The sequence below is a fragment of the Sus scrofa genome, chromosome 11 (assembly GCF_054392235.1).
Source record: "Sus scrofa isolate SSC_HxYL_T2T_F1_AM1 chromosome 11, Sscrofa_HxYL_maternal_Yorkshire_Landrace_v2.0, whole genome shotgun sequence".
In the NCBI taxonomy this organism is placed as follows: Eukaryota; Metazoa; Chordata; class Mammalia; order Artiodactyla; family Suidae; genus Sus; species Sus scrofa.
The window spans coordinates 8,401,888-8,428,254 of record NC_139393.1 but is presented as its reverse complement, the minus strand read 5'-3'; the positions used below and the strand labels follow the sequence as shown (position 1 = coordinate 8,428,254).

At 47.4% G+C, this 26,367-nt stretch overlaps 1 long non-coding RNA gene across 2 annotated transcripts; it reads right to left on the bottom strand.

Moving 5' to 3' along the window:
• Nucleotides 1-108: 108 nt before the first annotated feature.
• On the bottom strand, nucleotides 109-25,947 carry LOC146398510 (uncharacterized). 2 transcript variants are annotated; one of them, XR_014819133.1, is made up of 7 exons: nucleotides 25,851-25,947; nucleotides 16,499-16,659; nucleotides 15,855-16,106; nucleotides 5,232-5,498; nucleotides 4,618-4,845; nucleotides 2,821-2,961; nucleotides 109-238 (listed from the first exon to the last, which is right to left on the bottom strand). It is a non-coding gene; the product is annotated as an uncharacterized LOC146398510 (long non-coding RNA). The 2 variants fall into 2 exon arrangements; XR_014819132.1 differs by lacking the exon at nucleotides 109-238 and adding an exon at nucleotides 21,887-22,110.
• Between the last annotated feature and the right edge of the window lie 420 nt (nucleotides 25,948-26,367).

Genomic DNA, 26,367 nt, shown 5'->3' with positions numbered 1-26,367 from the left:
ATGAATGCGCTTTTAAAAAGTTCCATTCAAAGTAAAAGACCAATGTGTTTTAATGTAACACAGAATGAAAGTTCACTGATACAGCTTCAGACTCGTGCTGCAACTAACCTTTATGAAACTCCCGATTGTCTTGAATTTTGGTGTAATGTCAAAGAATGTCCACAATTTCATGGAAAGATTATTAAAAATCCCTCCATTTTCCACTTGCAGATCTGTGAAGCTGGATTTTCTTCATTTACTTCATCCAAAACAATATAACCAACAGACAAAAAAAGCAAATGAGAATCCACCTTCTATTAAACTATATTAGAGAATTTACAAAAATGTAAATTTAGTCTTCTAAATGTTTTTCTTTTGGAAAATATAGTTATATATATGCATATATTTTGTTTGTTTGCTTTTTAGGGCCACACCTACGGCATATGGAGGTTCCCAGGCTAGGGGTCAAATGGGAGCTATAGCTGCCGGCCTACACTACAGCCACAGCAACGCCAGATCTGAGCTGCGTCTTTGACCTGCACCACGGCTCATGGCAATGCCAGATCCTCAACCCACTAAGTGAGGCCAGGGATCGAACCCTCATCCTCATGGATCCTAGTCAGGTTCATTAACCACTGAGCCACGACAGGAACTCCTCATAAAAATATATTAACATGTGGATTTTCCTGGTGGTTCACCAGGATAAGAATCCAGCATTGTCACTGCTGTGGTGCGAGTTCAATCCCTGGCCTGGGAACTTCCGCATGCTGTAGGTGTGGCCAAAAAAATTTCATATATATGCCCATATATAAGATTTTAAACAACTATACATATGTATATATATATATGATAGACTTCTTTCTTCTTTTTTTTTTTTTTTTTTTTTTTTTTTTTGGCTATGCCCACAGCATGTCGAAGTTCCTGAGCCACAGAGGTGAAAATGCTGGACTAGGCCACTGGGGAACTCCCAAGGATACTTATTTTCAATGAACTGATAAATCACTGTTAAAAATATTCTGTCTTATATCTAATACAGCAAATTTCATAGACATGACCCATACAAACAAAAGCTCTTTGGGGTCCGAGTATAAAAGTCTTCTGAAACCAAAAAGCTTGAAAACTGGCAGTTCAGAACATACAACTTGTAAATTGTAGGAGCCAGTACTCAAACTCTGGTTAGTCTGACTCCAAAACCATCACTCTTACCCTGAAATGCTCCCTGTTTTGGTTTGAATTGTTGCATTTTCTTTTTACCACCCCCCACATCATGGAAAAGTTTCCAGGCCAGGGATCAAACCCACACCACAGCAGTGACTCAAGCAGCTGCAATAACAACCCTGGATCCTTAACCCACTGCACCAGAAGGAAACTCCAACTTGTGCATTTAAGGTGTCAAATTTTCAAGAATCCCACTTTGGCTCTCAGTTACCTATTTAAACTCCTAACCACTGAGGATTTAAATTTCAGTTGGGCCACATTATGGTATGGTAACAAAGCAGCCTGAAAATTTCAGTGCCATAAGGTCTCCAAGGCTCTCTTGGCCAGGTCTGCTGCTGGCGCAGACGCCCCACCAGGCCCGTTGTTCTGCCTCGTGGTGACCTCCGGGCTGGCTGCCATCTCAGCTCAAGTTCCCCTGCAGAGCCATTGTTGCAGTGGGAGCACAAGCACCAGCAGTCAAAGCCCTCCAGCCACAGTCACCCCTGCTCGGGTTTCACTGAGGGCTGGGGAAGGTATGGTCCTGTAGCCCGAGGAGAGGAGAGCTGGGCCCTGCTGAGTCGGTGCTCCAACCTTCTGCCCTTCCTGGGCACCTCCCCTGCAACATCCCAACATCTGCTCTGAGGATGCTGTGCCAGGCCTGAGGGGGCACAGACAAGGTTCAATTTTTATTTTTCTCTTTTTCTTTATTTTATTGATGTACAGTTGATTTGGTATGTTGTGTTGGTTTCAGGGGTACAGTGCAGCGATTCGATTATATATATACTGAGTATACATATCTGTTCCATATTCTTTTCCTTTATAGACTATTAGAAAATATTGCGTAGAGTTCCCCATGCTATACAGTAGGTCCTGGCTGGTCACCTACCTTATTTTTTATTTTTATTTATTTATTTATTTTTTGTCTTTTTGCCATTTCTTCGGCCGCTCCCACGGCATATGGAGGTTCCCAGGCTAGGGGTCTAATCAGAGCTGTAACCATGACGGATACCAGAGCCACAGCAATGCAGGATCCAAGCCGCATCTGCAACCTACACCACAGTTCACAGCAACGCCAGATCCTTAACCCACTGAGCAAGGCCAAGGATCAAACCCACAACCTCATGGTTCCTAGTCAGATTCGTTAACCACTGCGCCACGACGGGAACTCCTATCTACTTTACATATAGCAGTGTGTGTATGTTAATCCCAACCTATTCTCTCCTCCCCTTTTCCCTTTGGTAACCATAAGTTCCATAAATTTGTTTTCTATGTCTGTGGGTCTATTTCTGTTTTGAAAATAAGTTCGTTTATATATTTTATATATAAAAAGTGTGTATGTGTGTGTGTGTGTGTGTATACACACACACACACACACACCTATAATATAACATATAGATAATATCTCACACAATGGAATATTACTCAGCCATAAAAAAGAATGAAATAATGCCATTTGCAGCAACATGGATGGACCTAGAAATTATCATACCAAGCAAAGTAAGTCAGAAAGAAAGGGACAAATATTGTATAATATCATTTATATGTGGCATCTAAAGGTCCAATTTTTAGAACTTAGCCTCTGCTGTTCGGAAACTCACAAAATATCTGGAACGAGAAGGAGAAACTATAAATACGTCACCTTACCTGGGTACCAAGTAACCACACAAATAATGAGGGCACAGGTGAACCGAGTGGTTCCGAGTGTTCTTGGGAAAAAGAAAACTCTGGCTTGGATAACGGAGGCTGGCTTCAGGGGGAAGGTGGGGTCTGCGGGCAGGACCCGAGCTGGCGGAGATGGAAAAGGAGGAAAAATAAAGACATAAAGTCAGTGGATGAGAAATAGCTACAGGACGGCAAACAGACAGTGAGGCTGCAGTTCCCAGATGCCACCAGGTGAGAGGACAGTGGCGAGCACATGAGTGGGGACCGGCCCTGGTGAGGACACCAGGGTGCAGCTGACCAGCCCGGGAGAGGCGGCCACAGGGCCCCGAGGGCGTCTCATTAATCAGCAAGAGAAATGTTGGCTTTGGGATACAGACATCATTTACCTGAAAAAGCAAAATATGAGTTGTGTCTCTTTTCTTCTAAAAATGTACTTCCTTTGTAATTCCTCAACTTCAAGAACAATAAAGTAACTCTGGCATAATAACGTCTCACACCATTGAAATACGACTTTCCGAAATAGCCTTTTACTCGCTTTAAGTCAAGTGGATGCTGGAATCGCTTGCCTAAATTAAACTGTCATGTTCTTTGCCTTTCAAGAGGAGACAGTCCCGCTTTTGCGTTTCCCTGCTTTGCACACTGCCCTCTACGTAGGGAGGGACAGAATGAAGGAGAAGAAAGGAGACCCCGAATCTTGAGATGCGTTTTTGCCTCTGCTCAGGGAAGCTGCTGAGGCTCACCGAAGCACCAGGGCTCAGTTTAGAGTTGGGAGAAGGGAAAGTGGGGCAGTGGTGCTGGAAGAGAAGAGACTGCCAAGGGGAACTTTGCAGGCACAGAACTGACAGGACCTCTCAAGGACTGGACTCAATACACTCTGGATCCTGGGGAGACTCCCTGTTGTGGCTCAACAGTAATGAAACCAACTAGTATTCATGAGGACACAGGTTCGATCCCTGGCCTTGCTCCCTGGTCAGGGATCTGACGCTGCCGTGAGCTGTGGTGTAGGCCAGTGGCTACAACTCCGATTAGACCCCTAGCCTGGGAACTTCCATGTGCCAGGGGAGCAGCTCTAGAAAAGGCAAAAAAAAAAAAAAAAAAAAAAAAAAACCTCAAGCAAATTCCTTTCCTTCATTCAAACTGTCCCAGTACTTGTGCTCAGCTGGGTTTTCTTCTGTCAGTCTTGGATGTATGCACACTAGGGCACAAATAAACACAATCCAATCATCCAGTCCTAGGCCTGTGTGGTTTAAAAATTCCAGATCTGGGTTTGTTTTTGAAATGAAGTACTTGGACTTGACGTCTCAGTGAAGACTGGGTCATTAATTTGCAAGTGTGAAAGTCTCCCCAAGCAAGCCCACAGCCCACTTATTCACCCAAGTTTTGAACCAAAGGGGGAAAAAAAAAAACACTAGGAATATACTTTAAATAGTCATAATTCCCATTTCTGAAAATTCTATTCAGTTTGGATGTTCAAGGCTCCGTGCTTTTTCTTATAAGAATTAACTGACTGTGAAGACTTCTTAAAAAATAGAGTCTTTAGAGTTCCCATCGTGGCTCAGCGGAAATGAATCTGACTAGTAGCCGAAAGTACACAGGTTCGATCCCTGGCCTCCTTCAGTGGTTGAATGATCCAGTGTTGCCGTGATCTGTGGTGAACGCCAGCGGCTACAGCTCTGATTCGATCGTAGCCTGGGAACTTCCATATGCCTCAGGTGCAGCCCTAAAAAACAAAACAAAAATAAAATAAAATAATAGAGAAATAGAGTCTTTCAAAAATACCATTATGTTGTGGTCCTTCACGATGCTCATTCTAGGTAAGTTATACTGCTGATGGCCAAGCTAATCAGGCCACAACATATTAACACGGTAATAATTAAGTGAGTGAGTTCTCTGTCCTGATGAGAGCCTGAGTGCATCCGTCCGATGGGGGGCCTGTGCGTAGACTCTGCATGGTGTCTATAGCTTCATTTCCCAGCTTCCTTCCAAAAAAACCTCCAAAACAGTACCCTTTAAAGAAAAAAAAAAAAAAAAAGCTCATTTGAAATAGGTCCATAAAAAGTCTGCACTGAGTGCTGCTTCTTTATTTTGTTCTCTGTTTACTTCTCCCTCAAGACAACATTAAATTTCTGCTAAGGGCTATTTGGAAACAATGCTATATGAGTGAGCCATTGGGAAGGCTGCTTTTGTTTGGAAAACCCTACATATAGGGAAATGAATAGTCGATTGCATGCTATTAAAAGAGCTGTTGAGGGCTTGAGTTGGTGTTTGGGCTAAGAGACCGGGCACTGATCCCTCCCTCGGGGATTTATCCCTAAGGGTCCCACACCGGGAACAGAACCTAAGCACTGCTTGAACAGCCACCCCCACTGCTGAGCTAGGGTTAGGCTGGGTACCTTGGCTGAACTTGGTTGAGGCCAGGAGGCTTAAGTGAAGCTTCTTGTTCCAAATGTAAGTGGCCGGGGCGATAGAGCAGAGCAAGTCCAGGTCCACTTCCCAGGCGATCCAACGGGCGGAAATGACAAGCAAGGCCCTGTGGGGCGAGGCAGGAGGAAGACGGGCCCCTGGGCTGAGCTCAGCTGGCACCTGTTAGGCTGAGTAAATTGGGCCTTGCTTCTCTTTGACGCGTCAAGGAGAAAGTTCATGGCAGGAGCTGAGCTCTGCTGGAGTGAAAAGATAAGATGACCACGTCACTCTCTCACGGGGTCAAAGGGACCTCCCCAACTACACCTGCGTAGTAAGACTCCTAGGGGTCAAAAAGAGAGGGGGCGCCAGGCCATAATAAGTCCTGACACGTCCCTCCACCCTTTGCTTTGGAACCCATCATTTGCCGAAAGAGATGCACGCATATTGGGAGGGTCCCGTGTCCAGTCAGGTGCGAGAAATAAAACAAGGGAATTGGCCAAAGGTAGAAAAAGACCTGTCAGACTGTCCTATACAAGAGATTTAAATCACTTTTTTTTTTTTTTTTAATGAGAGTTGTAACGTTTATTTCAGGTTCTCTCTTGGGGTTTTTCTGTGTGTGTAATTTTTTTTTCTTTTTTGCCACACAGGCAGTATGTGGGAAATCCTGGGCCAGGAATTGAACCTACACTGCACAGTAGCAACCAGAGCCACAGCGGTAAGAATGCAGGAGCCTCAACCCACTAGGCCATCAGAGAACTCCCTAAATCTGCTTTCAGATGCACTCCTCACCTGGGGGACGGCCGCGCCCGCACTCCTCTTTAGGGTGTTTCTTACTTCTTTGCTTCGGATTTAAATAAGCAAACCACTACCCTGGGTACTCTCCTACAAGTTGTAGTGTGACTCCAACGATAAACTGTATAGCTGTCTTTCCAGCCTTTGCCTCCTTGAAACATGCTTGCTTTCAACAGGGCCAAGAATCAGGGCGATTCTCCTTTTAGCCTCTAGTTAGTCTAGTGGTTGAGGTTCCTGGTTTTCATCCAGGCTGCCCAGGTTCAATTCCTGAGCAGAGAATTAAGATCTGACTTCAAGCCATCATTCACTGCTATCTCTCCGGGATCAGAGGCAGATTATAAAACAGGAAGTATCTCTCGGCACCCCTAACCTTTAAGCCCAAGAACAGCTCCACAGCAAACCCAGGCCAGGGAGTGTCTTGAATTCTCATCATTTAGCTCAGCAAGTTCTCCTTCTACTGAAGCACTAAAGCGCTTGAGTATAAGGATAAATATGGGTTAAACTACTGCATCCACTGTGGGGAGGGAGGCTGAAAATGTTGAGAAGGTCTGAAAATTCCTCATCCCCAGTCATGGTAATATTCGGTTCTGATTTGCTGATGCTTTTGAAGTTTTGTGGGGTTGAGGTTATGTATCTGTCAGATTAACTATGCTTATACCAAAGTATCAAACGACCCCCACACTCTCAGAGGCTTAATAATAAAGTGTGTTTCTCTCTCATACTGCGTGTCTACCAATGGTCAGCTGTAGTTTGGCCCAATGCCATTCTGACTCTAGGACCCCAGATGACAGGGGACAGTGATGGTTACCGTAGCAGAAGGGGGAAAAAATACAACAGACTATACATCATTTTTGTTCACACCTCACTGGGCAATGTCCTGCACAGCCATACACAAGGGAGGGGATGGGTCATCCCTTCTAGGCAAGGTCGCCGTGAGCAGAACCCTGGACACGGTTCACCACACTACCTCCTAATGGTGCTGTTACAGTCTTATGTTTCATACTGACCTCAGAGAACTTCAGAGAGACACAGGAGACCTGAAAATGGAGAAATACAGCTACACAAGTATTCTAGCCTCTGTTTTGCTTCATCATCCAATAAGCCTTTAAAATACGTGTGCATGGAGTTCCCTTCATGGTGCAGCAGAAACGAATCCAACTAGGAACCATGAGGTTGCAGGTTCGATCCCTGGTCTTTCTCAGTGGGTTAAGGATCTGGCTTTGCCATGAGCTGTGGGTGCAAATGCAGTTCGGATCTGGTGTGGCTGTGGCTGTGGTGTAGGCTTGCAGCAACAGCTCCAAATAGACCCCGGGCCTGGGAACCTCTATATGCCGCGGTACGTACAGCCGAAAAAGACAAAAGACAAAACAAATAAATAAATAAAAATTACAAAAATAAACTATATGTGCATAGGTTTATTTTTGCTCACATGTCCCACGAGGGGGTTCTGCTCTCTGCTGTCCTCACTCAGAGACACGAGACCCCACTCCAACATCCGCACACTCCCGCATCCGCACACGGCGGGGAAAGAGAACGTGATCATGAGTGCACTGCCTTAAAGACCTTCACCAAAAGGTAACACTCGACACCTGTGCTCCCGTCGTAGTGACCAAAATAGGTCACGTAGCCATGAAAAGTACTGTTCCACAGGGTACTTGGAAGGAGGAGACCAAACGTACAGATGCCCCCCAGTGACACCCACAGGAGGGATGGAGGGGTTACATCAGGTGAAGGTGGCCCAGGCTGAGCCACTGAATAAAGAATCCAGAACCCACCAAGGACCTATGACTGTTCTTGCCTGATTTCCAAGGATAGAGGAAAAAGGAGGAAAAAAATACATTTTTTTCTATGAGCCTTCAACTTGAACTTCTCTTGAAGAAAAAAAATAAGACCTGAGCCTAACTCTAACACTAGCCCTAAGAATAACCCTACCCATAATACTAACCTGACCCTAACACTAGCCCTAAGCCTAACCCTAAACCTAAACCGAACCCTAAACCTAGCCCTAAGACTAATGCTGACCCTAATCCCTAGGTCTAAGCCTAACCATAAGCCTAAACATAACCCTAACCCTACCCCTAACCCTAAACCTAACCCTAACCCTAACCCTAACCCTAACCCTAACCCTAACCCTACCCCTAACCCTAAACCTAACACTAAGCCTAACCCTAGACCTAACCCTAAGCATAACCCTAGGCCTAAGCCTAACAATAAGACACACCCGACCGCTAAGCCTAAACCTAACCCTAGGGCTAAGCCTAACTCTAAGCATAAGCCTAGTCCTGAACCTAAACCTAAGCCTAGGCCTAAGCTTAACACTAAGCCTAACCCTAAGCCTAAGTTAAGCCTAACCCTAGACTTAAGTCTAACCCTAACTAGACCTAACTCTAGCCATAAGACTATCCTTGACCCTAATCCTAGCTGTAAGTGGTAAGCCTAACCCTAAACCTAGACCTAAGCCTAAGCCTAACCCTGACCCTAAGTCTAGGCCTAACACTAAGCCTAACCCTAGTCCTAATCCTAAACCTAACCCTAATACTAGCCCTAAGACTAACCCTGACCATAACCCTAAACCTAACCCTAGCTGTAAGCCTAACCCTGACCTTAACCCGAGCCCTAAGCCTAACACTAAGCCTAAACCTAAGCTTAACCCTATACCTAACCCTAGCTTAACCCTAACCCTAACCACAACACTAAGCCTAACAATAACCCTACCACTAAGTCTATACCTAAGGCTAAGCCTAACCCCTAACCCTAACCCTAAGCATAGCCCTAAACCTAAGCCTAAATCTAGCCATAAGCCTAACCCTAACCTAAGCCTAAACCTAACCCTAGCCCTAACCCTAAGCCTAACTCTAACATTAGCCCTAAGCATAACCCTAGCCATAAGACTAACCCTGACCCTAACCCTAGACAGAAGCCTAAACCTAACCCTAAGCCTAAGCCTACCACTAAGCCTAACCCTACCAATAAGGCTAAGCCTAACCCTATCCCTACCCCTAAGCCCTAACCCTACCCCTAAGACTAAACTGTAATCAAAGCCATAGCAGTGAATTAATGTCTTGTCTTAACCTGGCTTACAGGCCACATCATAAAGCTCTTAAGGAGCTTGGAGTTCTCTTGTGGGTCAGTGGGTTAAGGACCCAGCGTTGCCTCTGCTGTAGCTCAGTGCACTGCTATGTTGCAGGCTGAATCCCTGGCCCTGGAACTTCCACATGCCCGAGGGGGAGCCAAAAAAAGCCGGGGGCGGGCGGGTGGGTGGAAGGAGTTCAAACGCCCTGACGGACTCCTGTGGGAGGGAGGGGAAAGGACGGGGAGGGAAATTCTCTGAGGGGCCCAGGGTCAGTGTCTTGGCAGGCATCGTGTCTGGAGCCCACAGTTCTTTTAGGGTCCAGGACAATGTTTTATGTTCTTTTAAAATCAGAGGAAGGAGTTCCCGTCGTGGCGCAGTGGTTAACGAATCCGACTAGGAACCATGAGGTTGCGGGTTCGGTCCCTGCCCTTGCTCAGTGGGTTAACGATCCGGCGTTGCCGTGAGCTGTGGTGTAGGTCGCAGACGCGGCTCGGATCCCACGTTGCTGTGGCTCTGGCGTAGGCCGGTGGCTACAGCTCCGATTCAACCCCTAGCCTGGGAACCTCCATATGTAGCGAAAGCGGCCCAAGAAATAGCAAAATAAATAAATGAATAAATAAATAAATAATAAAATCAGAGGAAGAAAAAATAACCTCTATGTCAAAGAAAATGTTTTACCAATGCAGCAGTAAAATATAATTTTTTTTTTTTTTGGTCTTTTGTCTTTTTGTTGTTGTTGTTGCTATTTCTTGGTTCTTGGGCCACTCCCGCGGCATATGGAGGTTCCCAGGCTAGGGGTTGAATCGGAGCTGTAGCCACCGGCCTACGCCAGAGCCACAGCAACGCGGGATCCGAGCTGCGTCTGCAACCTACACCACAGCTCACGGCAACGCCGGATCGTTAACCCACTGAGCAAGACCAGGGACCGAACCCGCAACCTCATGGTTCCTAGTCGGATTCGTTAACCACTGCGCCACGACGGGAACTCATAATTTTTTTTATGGGAAAAGGGGCTCATGAAGACGAAAGTGCCCAAGGCCCATGAACGTCATAAAGTGGTGCTTGAACGGGTGCCATGATTCTCCTCTGGAACCCTCTCTCTGGGTAGGTCTTCCAACCTGACTACTAAATGCATTGGGGTTGACAAGCCAAGACCACAGACCAGGAAATTCAGGCCTCCAGGAGGAGAGAGAGCTCCCGCCTTCTCCCCGCTCCAGGCCGCAGGTGTGCAAGAGCGCTGAGAAGGAAGGGCGAGGCCTCCGTGACCAAGAGACGACCTTTCCTGGAGTTCCCGTCCTGGCTCAGTAGAAATGAATCTGATTAGTATCTGTGAGGATGCAGGTTCCATCCCTGGCCTCGCTCAGTGGGTTAAGGATCTGGCATTGCCGTGAGCTGTGGTGTAGGTTGCAGACGCGGCTTGGATCCCTCGTTGCTGTGGCTCTGGTGTAGACCCCTAGCCTGGGAACCCCATATGCCGAGGGAGCAGCCCTAGAAAAGGCAAAAAGACAAAAAAAAAAAAAAAGAGAGAGAGACGACCCTTTCTGGCTGGAGTGTGCTGAGGAAGGGATTTCAAGCCAGAGCCGAAAGTCTATTTCTGGAGTCTTCTCTTCCAAGGTGGGGGTCCTATGCCAGGCGTGGAGTTGTTCCAGAGGAATAAAACACTGCCTGCCATATCAATAAACAAAGGCTGTCACCGTCGTCAGTGACCACAGCCACCTCCAAAGGTGAGCCCTGAGGAAACTCACGACATGAAAACAGAGGATACTGGCCTAGGCGGCTGAGGTGCCAATCCAAGCAATGTTTTCAGCCAGCCCAGACCCCTGCATCTTCCTGCACATAGAAAGTGCCAAATTCCTTCGGCTGGGATATCTTTTTTTTTTTTTTTCATTTGTCTTTTTAGGGCCACACCGAGGCACATGGAAGTTCCCAAGCTAGGGGTCGAATTAGAGCTGCAGCTGCTGGCCTACACCACAGCCACAGCAACACAGGATCTGAGCCACGTCTGCAACCTACCCCACAGCTCACGGCCATGCTGGCCTTTAACCCTGAGCGAGGCCAGGGCTCAGGCCCGCGTCCTTATGCGTGCCAGCCAAGTTCATTACTGCTGAGCCACAATGGCAACTCCTAGGATATGTTTTTAATATTTTAAAATTATTATTATTTTTTGGCTATGCCTTCAGCAAGTGGAAGTTTCCGGGGCCAAGGATGGAACTCACGTCACAGCAGTGACCTGAGCAAAAGCAGTGATAACACCAGATCCCCAACCCCTAGGCCATCAGGGAACTCCAACTGGAGCTATCCAGTTTCCTTTTATTAACAATAATCCTTTGCTCCTACCTACCTGTCCTTGGCTACAAAACTCCTGTATATCCTAGCTCCCCCCTCACCTCCTCAGAGTATTTTTCTCAGGGTTATTTGAGACGCTGCTTCCTGGGCTTGAAGTCCTAAAAAATGCCCACTGAATAGAACCTAACTCTCAACTTGTAGGTTGTGCTTATTTTTTCAGTCAACACCAGTATGGCTCCTTTTCCGTACAAGGAACAGGGGTGGGAGATTCAGCAAGTTCCACCCTCGGCCTTGAGGAGCAGCTACTGTTTCTCTGGATCTTTTGCCCCCGGCCTCGTCCTCTCTCACCATCCCCCCACCCTACAGCGTGGACCCCTGCTACCTGGTATGGTAACCACAAGCCAGGAAACGCTATTAGGCACTTGAAATGTGCCTGCTCTGAATTAAGAGGTGCCGTAAGATGGAGTTCACGTCTGGGCTCAGTGGTTAACAAATCTGAGTAGGAACCATGGGGTTGCAGGTTCGATCCCTGGCCTCACTCAGTGGGTTGGGGATCCGGCGTTGCCGTGGGCTGTGGTGTGGGTTGCAGACGCGGTTCTGATCCTGCATTGCTGTGGTTCTGGTGTAGGCTGGCGTCTACAGCTCCGATTAGACCCCTAGCCTGGGAAATTCCATATGCCCTAGAAAAATACAAAAAAGACCAAAAAAAAAAAAAAAAAAGGGCCGTAAAATAAACACCAGATTTTGATGATTTAGTAGATAAAGTATTAACAATCTCAGTAATAATTTTATATTGGTCACAGGTTTTACTCTTAATAATTTAGATGTATGAGGTTAACTTCAATATATGACCTACAGCACAGCTCACAGCAACGCTGGATCCTTAACCCATTGCAGCGAGGCCAGGGATCGAACCCGCATCCTCATGGATACTAGCTGAATTCGTTTCTGCCGAGCCATGACGGAAACCCCCCACATTATATTTCTATTGGATGATGTTGCTCTGGATCCCATGCAGCCCCTAGAGTGATCCTTTGAGACTCATGTCACACGTCATTCCTCCACTCAAATTCTCCAGTGGCTTTACAGTCACTCAGAGGCAAATACAAGATTTTATTGTGGCTTGGGAGGCCTCAGATGGCCGTAGATGATCCCAGCTACCTCTCCGACCCCCTCGGCCATCACTCTCACCTGTGCCACTCCATTCCGGGCATCCCGGCCTCCCTGCTACTCACTGACCGTGCCAACCATGCTTCTACCCCAGGGCCTTTGCATGTGCTATTCCCGCTGCCGGAGATTTGTGTGTCACTCCCTCCTTCCTTCAGGTCTTTGCTCCCTCGTTACCATCCTACTTCCTGTCAGCATGGGTGCATACCCACACCCACACCCACACCAGCCCTGGGTCACCCGTTCCCTCCTTACCCTGCTCTAGGTTTTCTTCACAGTGCCTCCCACAAGCTGCCAGTTTGCTTTTTATCGGTCTCTATTAGAATATAAGTTCCATAAACAAACAAACAAACAAACAAAAAAAGAGGAGTTCCTGTCGTGGTGCAGTGGTTAACAAATCCGACTAGGAACCATGAGGTTGCGGGTTCGGTCCCTGCCCTTGCTCAGTGGGTTAACGATCCGGCGTTGCCGTGAGCTGTGGTGTAGGTTGCAGACGCGGCTCGGATCCTGCGTTGCTGTGGCTCTGGCCTGGGCCAGTGACTACAGCTCTGATCGGACCCCTAGCCTGGGAACCTCCATATGCTGCGGGAGCGGCCTAAGAAATAGCAAAAAGACAAAACAAACAAACAAACAAACAAGAATATAACTTCCATGAGGGCAAGGATTTCTGTGTGTTGTTTACTGCTGAGGACCAAGAAGAGCCAGCCCTGGGGTAGACAGAGAAATAAAATATTGCTGGCCGTATTGGTAAACAAAAGGTGTCACGCTCACCACACTCACCAGCGATTGCAGCTGCCTCCAAGGTGAGCTCATGAGCCCTGAGGGACTCGGGAAGGAGCCGAAGAACACCTGCCATCTGGCAGCCACAGCAGCATCCACTCCTGCTGTGGGCCCTGAGGATGCGTAAGCTCAGGACGCCGGCCTCAGAGAGCAGAGCTGTCCATCAGAGGCACGATTTCAGGGAGCCCAGACCTTGCAGCTTCCCATACATAGAAAAGCAGGGAACTCCTCAACCTCAGAGGTCTAGTTCCTGTTGTTAGCAGTAACCTCTTGTTCCTACTTCCTGCCCCTTGTTGCAAAACTCCTGTCTATCCTAGCTCCCCCCCACCCACCCCCTCCTCAGAGCATTTTGTCCGGGCTATTTGAGATCCTGCCGCCCCAGGTTAAGTCCTTCTTGTTGTCACCTGAATAAAATACTCTCAACTTTTAGGTCTTGCGTATTATTTTAGTTGACAATATTCAATGAATGTTTGTTGAATGAATATCAGAGAAGCATGTGTGGATCAGGGAAAAGCCCAGGCTGCCCCTCAGGTCTGCTGCTCGTCAAAGATCTCCTCCGGCACCAACAGATTTCTGTCTACACTAGAGCTGATAGCAAAAGCCTCACAATTACAGGTCCCCTCTGCCTGGCTGTCTCTCTCTCTAGCAACTTAAGGAGGTGGCTATGCAGGATGGGACCTGGGGATGCTGGGTGCCATGCACACATTATCAACCCTACACCGCTCACGGGCTCTTGTGCGTGTGTGTAATTGTTCTTTTTCTTTCTCTCTCACAACTAAAAACACAGTACTTTTAATTTTTTTTTTCTTTTGTCCTTTTAGGGCGGCACCCGTGGCACATGGAGGTTCCCAGGCCAGGGGTCTAATTGGAGCTATAGTAGGCCACAGCCACAGCAATGCCAGATCCGAGCTGCATCTCTGACCCACACCACAGCTCATGGCAACACCGGATCCTTAACCCACTGAGCGAGGCCAGGGATTGAACCCACAACCTCATGGTTGCTAGTCGGATTCCTTTCCATTGCACCACAACGGGAACTCCAGTACTTTTAAATTTTTAGGTAAAAGCAAAGAAGCCCAAACAGCAGAAACCAATTACTGTAAGGTTGGTGCTGTGCTCTTAGGAGAACTAGAGTCAAGCCACAGATTGACTGAATTTTTAAAAGCAGGGTGTGGGGTTGGGGAGGTGGGGTCTGGCTTCCGCTTTCATCCATCTCCAGGTCATCTGTGCTCTGGACGTTACCTCATCCCTGTGACCTGCTGTTCTCCTGAACTTCCTCCTCCATTCGAGGAGAAACTGGAGCAACATCTCTTGTTTAAAAACTCTCACTTTCTGGAGCTGTCTAGATCAGTTTATAGTCACTCCACGATACGAGCTGTGATTCTCCCCGTCAGTCCTCTCATCCCCCGCACCGGCGTCTAGGGTCAAAGCACGACTGTGGGCTGTTCCCCCTCTGGCAAGACTGAGCAGCTTGGTCCCAGTGAACAGGGAAACAGCCCCTGAGGGGCCACGGACAGTAGCAAGGACTCAGCCTCCTCTTCGGAGAGCAGCCTCTGCCTCTGCCCCTTCCCAGGGCAGGGCTGGGAGCTGCTCGGTAGGCGCAGGCAGAACCGACATGCCCAGACTCCTGAAGCCTCACCCATCCGGGCCCCACAAATTGCCTGGCACCAGATGTCAACCTGCACCTCCAAAGGAATGAAACCTCTGTTCCATTCTTCGGGCCTCACCCCTTAGGGATTCCGTGACTTGGGCTGTGCTTGAAGAAAGGGAGGAATTACCTGAAGGCGCACTGTCCCTTTCCCCCACGGTGCCTGGGCCCACGCCCGCCTCGCTCACTCCCAGGGTGCCCGCCAAAGCCCCCGTCCCCATCACTCCCCCGCCCTTCCCATCACGCAAGAGCGTTGGTGTCTAACACCCGGCTCCGCCACGCAACAGCTGAGTGTGATTTGCAAGACACGGGGATGGAAGAGAAAACACCTCCCTCAGAGGCACCTTGGAGGTTTTCTGGAAAACATGTGACCCTCCCCGCTTCCCAGCTCCAGGATGGGGGCTGCGTCCGCCTGGAGCAGGGCTTGACTTGGTCCCTCATGACAAAGGCCCACGGCTGAAGAAGAGCAGCCCGGCCGGGCTCCGCTGGGAGACGGAGAGAGAAAGAGGGGGCAAGCTGTGAGGAGCCCACCAACCGGAGCCCAGGATGTGGCCAAGTCCGAGCCGGATGCACCCCAACAGTCCCAATCCTCTTTTTTATTATTCCCTGTGGCTGCAGCGGCAAAAACCCGAACCACACTATTGCATTTCTCGTCCCTGGCTCTTAGGCAGCTTGGAGTGAGACGTTCGTGAATCTCTGGCTCCCCTGGGTGGCAAAGAGAATAAATTCACATAGCTAGAACTCCGATTCTGCATAAGCACCCTCATTTCCACAGTTTCTCTGCCCTCGGACTCCTCTGTCTCAGACACACTCAGGTTTGCTCTCAGCCCACAAACGCTTCAACAGACATCACTGCTCATGACCCACCTGTGCTCCTGGCTGTGGCGGCGCCGCGTCTGCCAGGAACCCGTCGCATCCCCTCGCTGGTCCTGTCTGGGGCGGCCGCTGGGTTTGGGTTAGCCCAGCCGTGGAGCGAGGGGCCCGGCCCTAGTCACCCTCCTCCAGAAGCAGTCAGGACACCGAGCACTGTTTCTGTCGTACTGTCTGGTTTCGCCAACCGCGTGACTTCGTCGTGCCTTTAAAAGCCTCAGCCATGTGAACTGGCTCATCCAGGTCCTTCTGAGTGAGGAAAGCGCAGAATGGAAAAAGAATGCCAAGCTCATGGGCATCTGCATTGTGTAATTTGTGAGGACACCTTTAGAAACACAGATTCGGCCACACTGGTTTTATTGGGTCAGGACCAGTGCCCTGGGGAGCCAGCGCTCCTCCTTGGAACCCTAACAGTTTCGTACTCAGAGGCAAGCTGGAAACACCTTAGCATGTGCCACTCGCGTTAGAATGTGCTTATGTTTCTACATTGTTACCCTTCCTTATTTCAGAAACAGTAACAGCTTGGGCGCCCCCTGTGCACCCGACCCTTCCCCCAGCCGCCTCCCCTCCCCTTGGGGATCAGCCACTCACGCCCCCCTCCCACACCCTGGCCCCAGCTGGGCCTGGGCGAGGTGCCTCACCTGTTTCCAAGGACATTCCAGACACAGCACTGTCCTTACGACGAGGACTGGATAACGATCTGATCTGTTTACACTTGTGTCCCCGGCTAGACTGGGAAGCTTGAGGTGTGGTTTTTATTTCTTTTTGCTTTAAACCAAGTGCTTCCTAGCACAGGGATTGGCTGAAAGTTTATTAAATGAATATATAAGTTGGAAGGACAGGAGAACATAAACTAGTGTTTGCGGAGGACCCACCGGCCAGATGTGCTGGAGCACTGGGGTGAGTGTCTGACAAGGGCATGTGCCCAACACAACGTGGGCATGTTTGCGGAAGGAATGATGGTGGATCCACATTTTGAAGAGGAAGACGCTGAGGCGCAGGGGGCTTAGGCTGCTTCCTGGAGTCACACAGCCACAGTGGGAGCCATCTGACCCCGGTCCCTGCATTCTTGGTTTCACCTGCACCCCCCTACATCCGTCGCCCCAGCAGGCAGACAGACAGTTTCCGTTGATAACGATCTTTGAACCAACTGCAACACTCTCACATTAATGGCTTTTTATGGAAGGAATTCCACAGATATTTGTTGGATGAATGCATGAATGGCCAGATTTGGGGAACCTTCCAGGGCTGAACTGACAAGTCCACTTAGTGCCTGGCACTGTGATACTCCTTTAGAAAACGTACTAATAGCACCATGTGATCTGCTGGGCAGAAACACGTGTCACAAAATCACACCAGGGAAAGGGCTTTGAGGACAACGTAGTTGAAATAAAGGTTAAAAAAAATTCATCTTCCCAGGACACTGACAAAATTAAAATCTGTCAAAATATTCTTAAGACGCTCTCTCATCAGAAAGGAGGCATTTAACCTCCCTGCTAAAATGTGATCCTCTGATTTTGAATTATCAGCAAAGATCTTAACACAGACCTACTGAATCCTTTTTGGTGGGAGGCATTTTGCTCGTATTATTTGATTGGTCTGCACAATACCACGATGCCAGGTTTCCTACCCACACGACAGGTACAAGTTCACAGAGGCTGAGTAATTTGTCCATAAGAGGCTGTCGATTACAGCAGGACTTACACCCAGGTCCAACCCGCTCCAGACCCAAACTCTCGTGTATCGTCATGAAACTCTCCCTGTAACAGAGAATCCACAGCCCCACCAGGCAGGCCCTGACCCTTGTTCTAAGAGCTGCTTCCCCTTCAGTTTCGGGAAGGCAGGGACTCAACTGTCATTGTCCTATCTCCAGTTCAAAGCCAAGGCCTTGCACGCAGAAGGTACCCACCCACTGAAGGTGAGGCCGAGAGTGCAGAGTTGATGAGTTAGGAAGAACAGGTCAAGGAGCTCTTACCATGGTACAACAGGATCAGAGGCGTCGCTGCAGCACCAGGATGGCCTGGTGCAGTGGGTTAAAGGATCCGGTGTAGCTACAGCTGAGGTGTGGGTCCCAACTGCGGCTCAGATCTGATCCATGGCCTAAGAACGCCATATGCTGCAGGGAGGCCAAAAAAGGGGAAAAAGAGAGAGAGAAAGATAAAGAAGAACCCATCAAGCTGAAGGCTAACAGGCATTTTCTTTATGTCATGTGTAAGGACATATTTCAAAACAGAAAGGTTTGGAGATATATATATATATATATATACACACATATATATATATATATATATATATATATATATATATATATATTTCTTTTTTTTTTTTTTAAGTCAGGATGAATTTCCTGGAGCCCTACTGCTACTGAAAAAAGACAGCAAGGTACTTGGAACCTGTCCTGGAAACAGCCTAAGACTCCTCAGTACTGGGGTCCCCCCTCCCCACCTTCCCCGCCAAGTACCCCCTCATTCCCTTACCAACAAACACACTTTTACTTTGTCCTGGGCAGAGTTCTGATTCTGTTCAAGGACAAATGCCATCCTCAAGGGCACAAGAGTAAGGGTAGGGCTTCTGGACTCTTAAAAATCTTTTGCTCACATCTCTGTCCCCGAAGTAATAAGCCAACATTGGCCTTGCTCCTTCTTAGGAGGTGTCCTCACCGTTTGACCAAGCAAGGCCAGTGCAGGACCAGTGGGAAAATGGTCTGCTGTGGATTGTTCTAGGAGAGAGGGCACTTTTTTTTTTAGTAGCTGATGATGTAAGACAGGACTGGGACTGCCCTTTGCTGGTCAGGCCCCTCAGATGGGACCGTAACATGCATATGTGGCTTAAGAAGCCTGGCAGAGGTGGGCAGGGATTTACAACCGAGACACTTAGGGGACACAGCCAGCAGTAAATGAGGCTGGGTTCAGGCGCAGAAAGGCAGGCGTCAGGAGCTGAAGACAGGCTTTCCTGCCTTTTATCTCTAGCTGACCCTGCTCCCGCCCTTCGGAGACAGAGGTGTCAACTGAAATACAAATGTACAGCCTGAGAGCTGTGATGTGCACTTTTATTTGGGGATTCCTGAGGATGCTAGCCCGGGAGCCCACCTCTCAGGGAGCTCAGAGAGAAGGGGGGAGGCCAGCATGTATGTGATTTTGCAGAAGAGGTGTGGGCAAGCAAGCCGCACATCCTGGTCTTGGTAGGAGGTCACTGCTGGTCACGAGGCACAGACAGCGTAATGATTTTAGTGCTTCTCTAAGTATGAGAAGATGCAAGAAACTGGGTTCGTAAAATCTTCTCCTGAGAATATCTAACAATCTGAAGGCCTGTTCTGCCAGTTTCCCCAGAGTGCCTCCTCCTAATTTCTATCCTGGGCTCCTTCTAAGGTATCTGGAGGTCAGTGACTGCAGTGGCTAATGACTTCGTCCTTGTAAAGCTGGATGGCAAGTGACATTCTTTGGTTGGCAAAAGGGAAAATTTTATATTGTCAGAAAATGAGAAGAGTTTCATATTGTCAAAACACTTTATATTGTCAAAAAATGGTGACCTCTCAGAAGAGAGCCTTTGCAAACACAAGAGAAAGTGCAATAACGTATTTGTGGAGTGTACTTTTTTAAAGTGGAAAAACAGCGGACACACTTCCTCAGGAAAAAGAGATCTAGAAAGCCGGGGTGGCTCGCGGGCAGGGCTGGCTTCCTAGCGGCAATGCCGTTTTCCCTGCTCTGGGAGATGGAGTGGAGCATCCTCGCCAGGCTCTGCTTTTCCTCCCAGCATCCCCGCACCTGACGCCTGCTGGCGGAGAACGCAGCTGGAAGGTCCCTGCAATTATTCTGGAGAGCCTTATCATCCAGAGGGGGCAAGAAATACCCTTTTTGCTGTTTCTCCTTCATGCTGGGGCATTAAGGTAACTTCAACTTGCACGACCCTTGGTTCTCACAGCTCTCTCTTTTCCACATTGTTCTAGTTGTCCACACCACAGGACCAACTTTATGATTCTAGTCATCCTTGCCAAGCTCTTACTCTGTGATCAGGCACTCCGCTCTCCTGAAGGATCTCGAAGAGGGATTTCATTTCACTTGGCACAAATGTGGTGAGAACAGTCCGACATGCCCAATAAAAACAAATCTTGAGGAGTTCCCGTCGTGGCGCAGTGGTTAACGAATCCGACTAGGAACCATGAGGTTGCGGGTTCGGTCCCTGCCCTTGCTCAGTGGGTTAACGATCCGGCGTTGCCGTGAGCTGTGGTGTAGGTCGCAGACACGGCTCAGATCCCGCGTTGCTGTGGCTCTGGCGTAGGCCGGTGGCTACAGCTCCGATTCAACCCCTAGCCTGGGAACCTCCATGTGCCGCGGGAGCGGCCCAAGAAATAGCAAAAAGACAAAAAACAAACAAACAAACAAAAAAAAAAACCAAAAAACCAAAAAACAAACAAGTTTTGAAAATGTCATTCCTTCTACCACCGCCCCCCCGCCCCCCGAGTGGATCACTGACTCATTGGGGAAACTGAATACAGCCCTGGTTCTAAGAACTTAATGTGCCACCCACCAATAGCCTCTATCATAAATGCTCACATCTCTGGAGCTCAGACACATCCTGGTTTCAGGACCTGGTTCAGAAAAATAATAATAATCTACTTAATACTGTGTAATAACCTATACGGGAAAAGAGGCTGAGAATGAACAGATATCTGTATATGAATAACTGATTTACTTCGCTGTACTGTACGCCTGAAACTGACACAACTTTTGAAGTCAACCACATTCCAATAAAATTTATTAAAAAAATATTATTTCCCCTCTGAAAAGGAAGGTACTTCCTTTCAACAGGGCCAATCCAGTCTGTACTGAAATGACTCATCTTCAAGAATAAGGACTTTGAATTTACCCTATTATAGTTTAAAATAGAGCAGACACAGGTACGCTTTCTCCCTTTCCTTTTTCTCCCCTGTGCTGAAGAATAAAGAGGAAAAGAGGAATCTATTTATGGCATGTGAGTTTAGATCTCAGGGTGAAAAATCAGAGTGCTATGGAAGGCAGCAATGATCCTGGTTATCCAAATACTGAATTTCCTTCTTTTTTCTACTAAAACGGAATAGTTAAGGTAACCATACATGTAAGAATTATTTGGGAACTTTCGGCGTATTGGTTAACAGGCAAGGAAAACAGGCAAAGAAAAGTGGTGAGTTACACAAACGTGACAGGGAAATAATTTATAGTCACAAAACATTTCTCACCCACAGTCAAAATGAACTCATTGGAATAGGCAGGGCACCTTTTCACAACAGCAGGTGTGTCCTATGGCCAAACGGGAGGCATCCTAGCCCTCCTCTTCCACCAAGTTCAGGCTGGTGCTGCCGGACTCATTCCTAATGGGGTCACAATTCCTCCCACCTCATAGTCTCTGTGGTTCAGAAACCAAACAGTACTTTGTTTTCTCTCAAAATACAAGACCTAAGACTATGCTATTTTGTGCCGGTGAAGCTTAAACAAAATCTTACAGCCATGGGTCTCAATTTTTGTTGTTGTTATTTGGCTTTTGGGTTTTTTTTTGGACTTGCCTGCAGCATGCAGAACTTCTTGGGCCAGGGATTGAACCCCAGGCCACAGCAGTGACAACTGCTAGGCCACCAGGGAACTCCTAGGGTTCTCAATTTTTTGAAACAACTGAGGGACACTTTTTTGGGAGGGTGGGTTGCTGGTGGTGGTATCTAGTGGGTAGAGGCCTGGGGGCTGCCAAACATCCTACAACACACAGGATAGTCCTCACATAACGAAAAAATTGTCTGACCAAATATGTCAGCAGTTGGATAACCCTGTACTAGAGAAAAGCTGATAGATTAAATTTATAACAGAAATGAGGTCACTGCCTTCCTGAGCCATACAATTCAAAAAGAAAAAAAAATAAGTAGATTTAACTTAATGAATAAATAAATTAACAAGGAAATTGCAGATTGTGTTATGTATTGGAAGGGAAATACATAGATTAACAAGAGAGGGTAACTAAGTGACCAGGAGATGCTTCAGATAACACAGTCAAGGGGGACCTACCTTGCTGAGGAAATGGGGATTTCTTTTCCGTGGGCAAATAACAGAAAGTCCCCATTCAAGCTGGCTTAAAGGGTAAGGCTCACGTAGCTTAAATCCAGTGGTAAAGTGAGTTTCTGGGTTGGTTTAAATCCTGGGCTTCACCTTCCATCCAGCTCTGCTGGGGCAGCTTGCTTTTCAGGACTGTAGCAAGGGCGCGGTGACCTCACCACCTCACAAGCTCGTGCCTGGAAGAAACAGGAGGAGGCGGGGGGCACAGAGATGGAGCTTCCCACCCCTGCAGTACTGACTGGCACCTGGCTGGGCCGAGTCCATCACGGGCCGACTCCTGAATCAAGGATGAGGTCAAGGAGATTGGAATGGGCTAAAGCTCAAGCCAAACAGTGACCACCCTTGCTGCCAGGTCTGGCTCTTGGTTCACCCTAACAACTAAACAGGCATTCCCCTCGTGACTCAGCAGCGATGAACCTGACTAGGATCCTAGGATCTGTGAGGAAGCAGGTTCAATCCCTGGCCTCGCTCAGTAGGCAGCTCTGATTCAACCGCTAGCCTAGGAACTTCCATAGGCCACACGAGTGCCCCCCACCCCCAAAAAAAGGCAAAACCAAACACTGGGTACTCCTTCGGGAGGGATGATGTGCTTACTGGCTGGCGTTCGGGAACCTCCTCTGTGGGAAATGAGATTTACCCTGCGTCTCATAGCGTGAGGAGGAGCTGGCCTAGCCAAGAGTCTGAGGAAGAGCTTTCCAGGCAGGTGGAGCAAGCGCCAAAGCCTTGAGGTGGTAAAGGCCATGGTGCTCCAGGGGGAAAGGGGTTCACAGCGAGCTTGGGAAGGCGGATAGGAACAGTATCCATAATTCGAGTCTTTTGCTAATGATATTTGCTATAAAATACGAGTCTTTATAGGTTAGAAGAAAAACCTAGAGTCTTTGTTTCCTGGGGGAGTTCTTCATATATTCCTATTTTTATTATTTTTAGGTGACCATTCTTTCTAATAAAACTTAAAAATCAAGGCAAAATAGATTTTATGGGTACCGATTAACTTTGAAAGAATAAATTTCAAGGCTAAATGGACCAGATTTCAGCTATCTCAGAATCCCGATGTACTGGTATCCTAGAGAGGCTGTACAAAAGGCATCTTGATTTAGAACAAGCTTGATACTCCTTCTGTAACCTCCGGCACCTGGCACCCTGCTGAATACAGAAGAGCCCACAAAAACACTGACTCACCCCAGAAGTTGAAGGTCATGAGCACTTTCATGTATATTCTTCTGTCTCTCCATATACATCCACTCTTTTGCCCAACTCTTTCCTCCTTCCTTTCAAGGAAATCTGTCCCAGCTCTTTCTACCTACTGCACATTATCTCTTTGAGAGGCATTCTGCTTGGGCTTTCCTTCTTTTATACTGGCATTTTTTTTTTTAATTTTTTTGTCTTTTTTGCTATTTCTTGGGCCACTCCCGCGGCATATGGAGGTTCCCAGGCTAGGGGTCTAATCGGAGCTGTAGCCACTGGCCTACGCCAGAGCCACAGCAACGCTGGATCCGGGCCGCGTCTGCAACCTACACCACAGCTCACGGCAATGCCGGATCGTTAACCCACTGAGCAAGGCCAGGGACCGAACCCGCAACCTCATGGTTCCTAGTCAGATTCGTTAACCACTGCGCCACCACGGGAACTCCTATACTGGCATTTTTGTGTGAGCGTTGTTGTTCTTTGGGAGCTGTCTCTGCTCTTGGTTTTGAGGACTCTCTGTTCTCTAAGACAACAAATATGAGAGAACCCTCCCACCCCAAAACTGCAATGGCAGCTGCTAGCAGACTTAGGATCAAGTCACCTTAATTCCCTGTTTCTTTGGATCCATAATTAGATAACAATTTGTTGGGACCACTTTTATCTGGTCTTAGGTTCATTCTCAAAATTCTGTCACTATGATAGAAATAGTGTGACAAATTGTGTCTATATTAAAAATGTAATAAATCAAAATAAATAAAATGTAATCAGGCAATGAAATTGACAAGGATTCTAAGCACATAATCAATAGTATTAGGTAATAAGTGTAATAGTACACATGGCCCCTGCTCATTCATCTGTTCCAATATATAAATAGTTAAGAGACATATTAAATCAAAGGAGCCACATAGAGTTCTCCTGCGCAGCAGGTTAAGGACCCAGTGATGTCACTGAAGCGGCTTGGATAGCTGCTGTGACACAGGTTCCATCCATCTCTGGCCTGGGAACTTCCACATGCCATCAGTGCAACCAAAAAAAAAAAAAAAAAAAAAAAAGTACAACTCAGCACCCACAACAGGACAAGGTGAGCTAAAAGTTCTGCTACTAGAGTTCCCATAGTGGCACAGTGGTTAACAAATCCGACTAGGAACCATGAGGTTGCGGGTTCGGTCCCTGGCCTTGCTCAGTGGGTTAAGGTTCGGTCCCTGGCCTTGCTCAGTGGGTTAAGGATCTGGCGTTGCCGTGAGCTGTGGTGTAGGTCGCAGACCCGGCTCGGATCCTACGTTGCTGTGGCGTAGGCTGGTGGCTACAGCTTCGATTAGACCCCTAGCCTGGAAACCTCCATGTGCCAAGGGAGTGGCTCTAGAAAAGGAAAAAAAAAAAAAAAAAAAAAAAAGAAAAAGTTCTGGTACTGGCTTTTCTTGAATAGTGTTATTGCTATTATTATTACATCTTAATATCTGCTACCAAACTAGATGCTTCGTTTATATATAACCCTTCCAAACTTCCAACAAGATAGGTATATGTCCATTTTACCCATGTTGAAGCTAAGGCCCAATGAAGAATCTGAAGAATATTAAATGGGTATCAGTAACAGTGATCTAAAGTTTATGCTTTATATAACTTTTCAATCATTACACATATCCTATGAGGTGGAGCACAGGAAGGCTTAGTAATTACCTCAAGATCACCCAGCTGGCAAAGTAATAAGACACATGTACAGCCCAGATTCAAGCCCATGAAGTCCAACTCCAGGAGGGCTGGTGCTCTTAAAGCTGTACTATGAAGTATATCAGTATTGCCTCAGGATTGGAAACTGATCCAAATTTGCCTGGCTCCAAAGACCTAAAACGGTTCCTCTGTCCTTTCTGCATAAGTTTCTTCATATAAATGTGGGATACAGACCAAAATAAATCTCAAAGTTCCACTTCTGTTAAAAAATGCTACGATGCCATGGATTTTAATGTAAGGATTTTATATGCAAAAAATGGGAGGTCCAAGAAGTTTTGTAAAGCAAAACAATAATTATAGCTAACCATACTTTCAAATTTATGAATACAATCACCTTTAGAGACCTACTGTTTTATAAAATTGTTCCCACTTTACAGACAAGTTAACTGAAGCATGCAAGGGCTAAGTAGCTTGTCCAGGCACGGGGCAAACCATACAATTGATTTTGTACGTAACATAAACTTGGCCTTCTAGCCTTGTCTCTGATTGAAACTCTTAAGGATTGCTATTTTCTTAATTTTTCTAACTTTTTAGGTCGAAATTCCTCCATATTCTATGTGCCTAAGCGTCAGCAAGGAACTATAAGGCAAACTTAAAAGAATCTAGAGGGGTATAAAAAACCTGATAATAGCAGCAGAGTTCCATCCTTTTTTCATTTCATGCTTGCTTCTTTACTGAAGATAAGTTAACAGGGGCTTTGCTTTTCAGGGAAAGAAATGAAAGCTCTTTCGAACCAAGCAAGAGGCAAAACTTACAATTTATGGCAAGGTAGAACAAGGTCTGTTCAAGTCAGATATGTCAACAATAAGCAGAAACTGATGCCACAGACAGTTTTCCAATTTACGCCATATCTAATATTCGCTTTAAAAAAAAAGCAAAAAACCCGACATTCCATCTTAAAAAGAGTATCTTGCTGCTGATGAATATAAGAATATTTAACACAAACTCTGTGCCTGTTACTGGAAGTTTAAACGTAAATTCCTTCTTCTAATTCAGAACTCACCAGATGTGCGGTAACCTAAACAATAACAGAAGAGAACACTGAACAAATGGGTAGACAAAATTACTCTACGGCTGGAGGACGCGCACAAAAGCGCTACAGGGAACCCAGCATCTCGCGAGTTCCCCAAGACAAAGCCGATTCCCAGCACGCACCGCGGCCAGGACTACACATCCCAGCATGCAAGGAAACACCATCTCCCCAGCAAGACTACTATTCCCGACATGCTCTCCTGACAGCTGGTCAACCTCCTCGGCGTCCGGGGGGGGGCGTCTCAGTTCTCCGCAGAAGTGTGGCGTGTCTCTGCCCAGCCTCTCATTAGAGTCTAAGGATCGGACCACACCTCCCTCTAGTCAGTTACAAAGATTACTTTTTTTCGGGCCATTCTTCATTGCCTGTTTTATTAGGATAGCAGGAGAGCCTATGGCTAGGGCAGGCGGGGCCGTAGGCGGGTCAGCCTGGCCATCTTGAACCAATAGCGCTGGAGCGGCTTTCCTGCCGCCATGGCAACGGCGGCCGT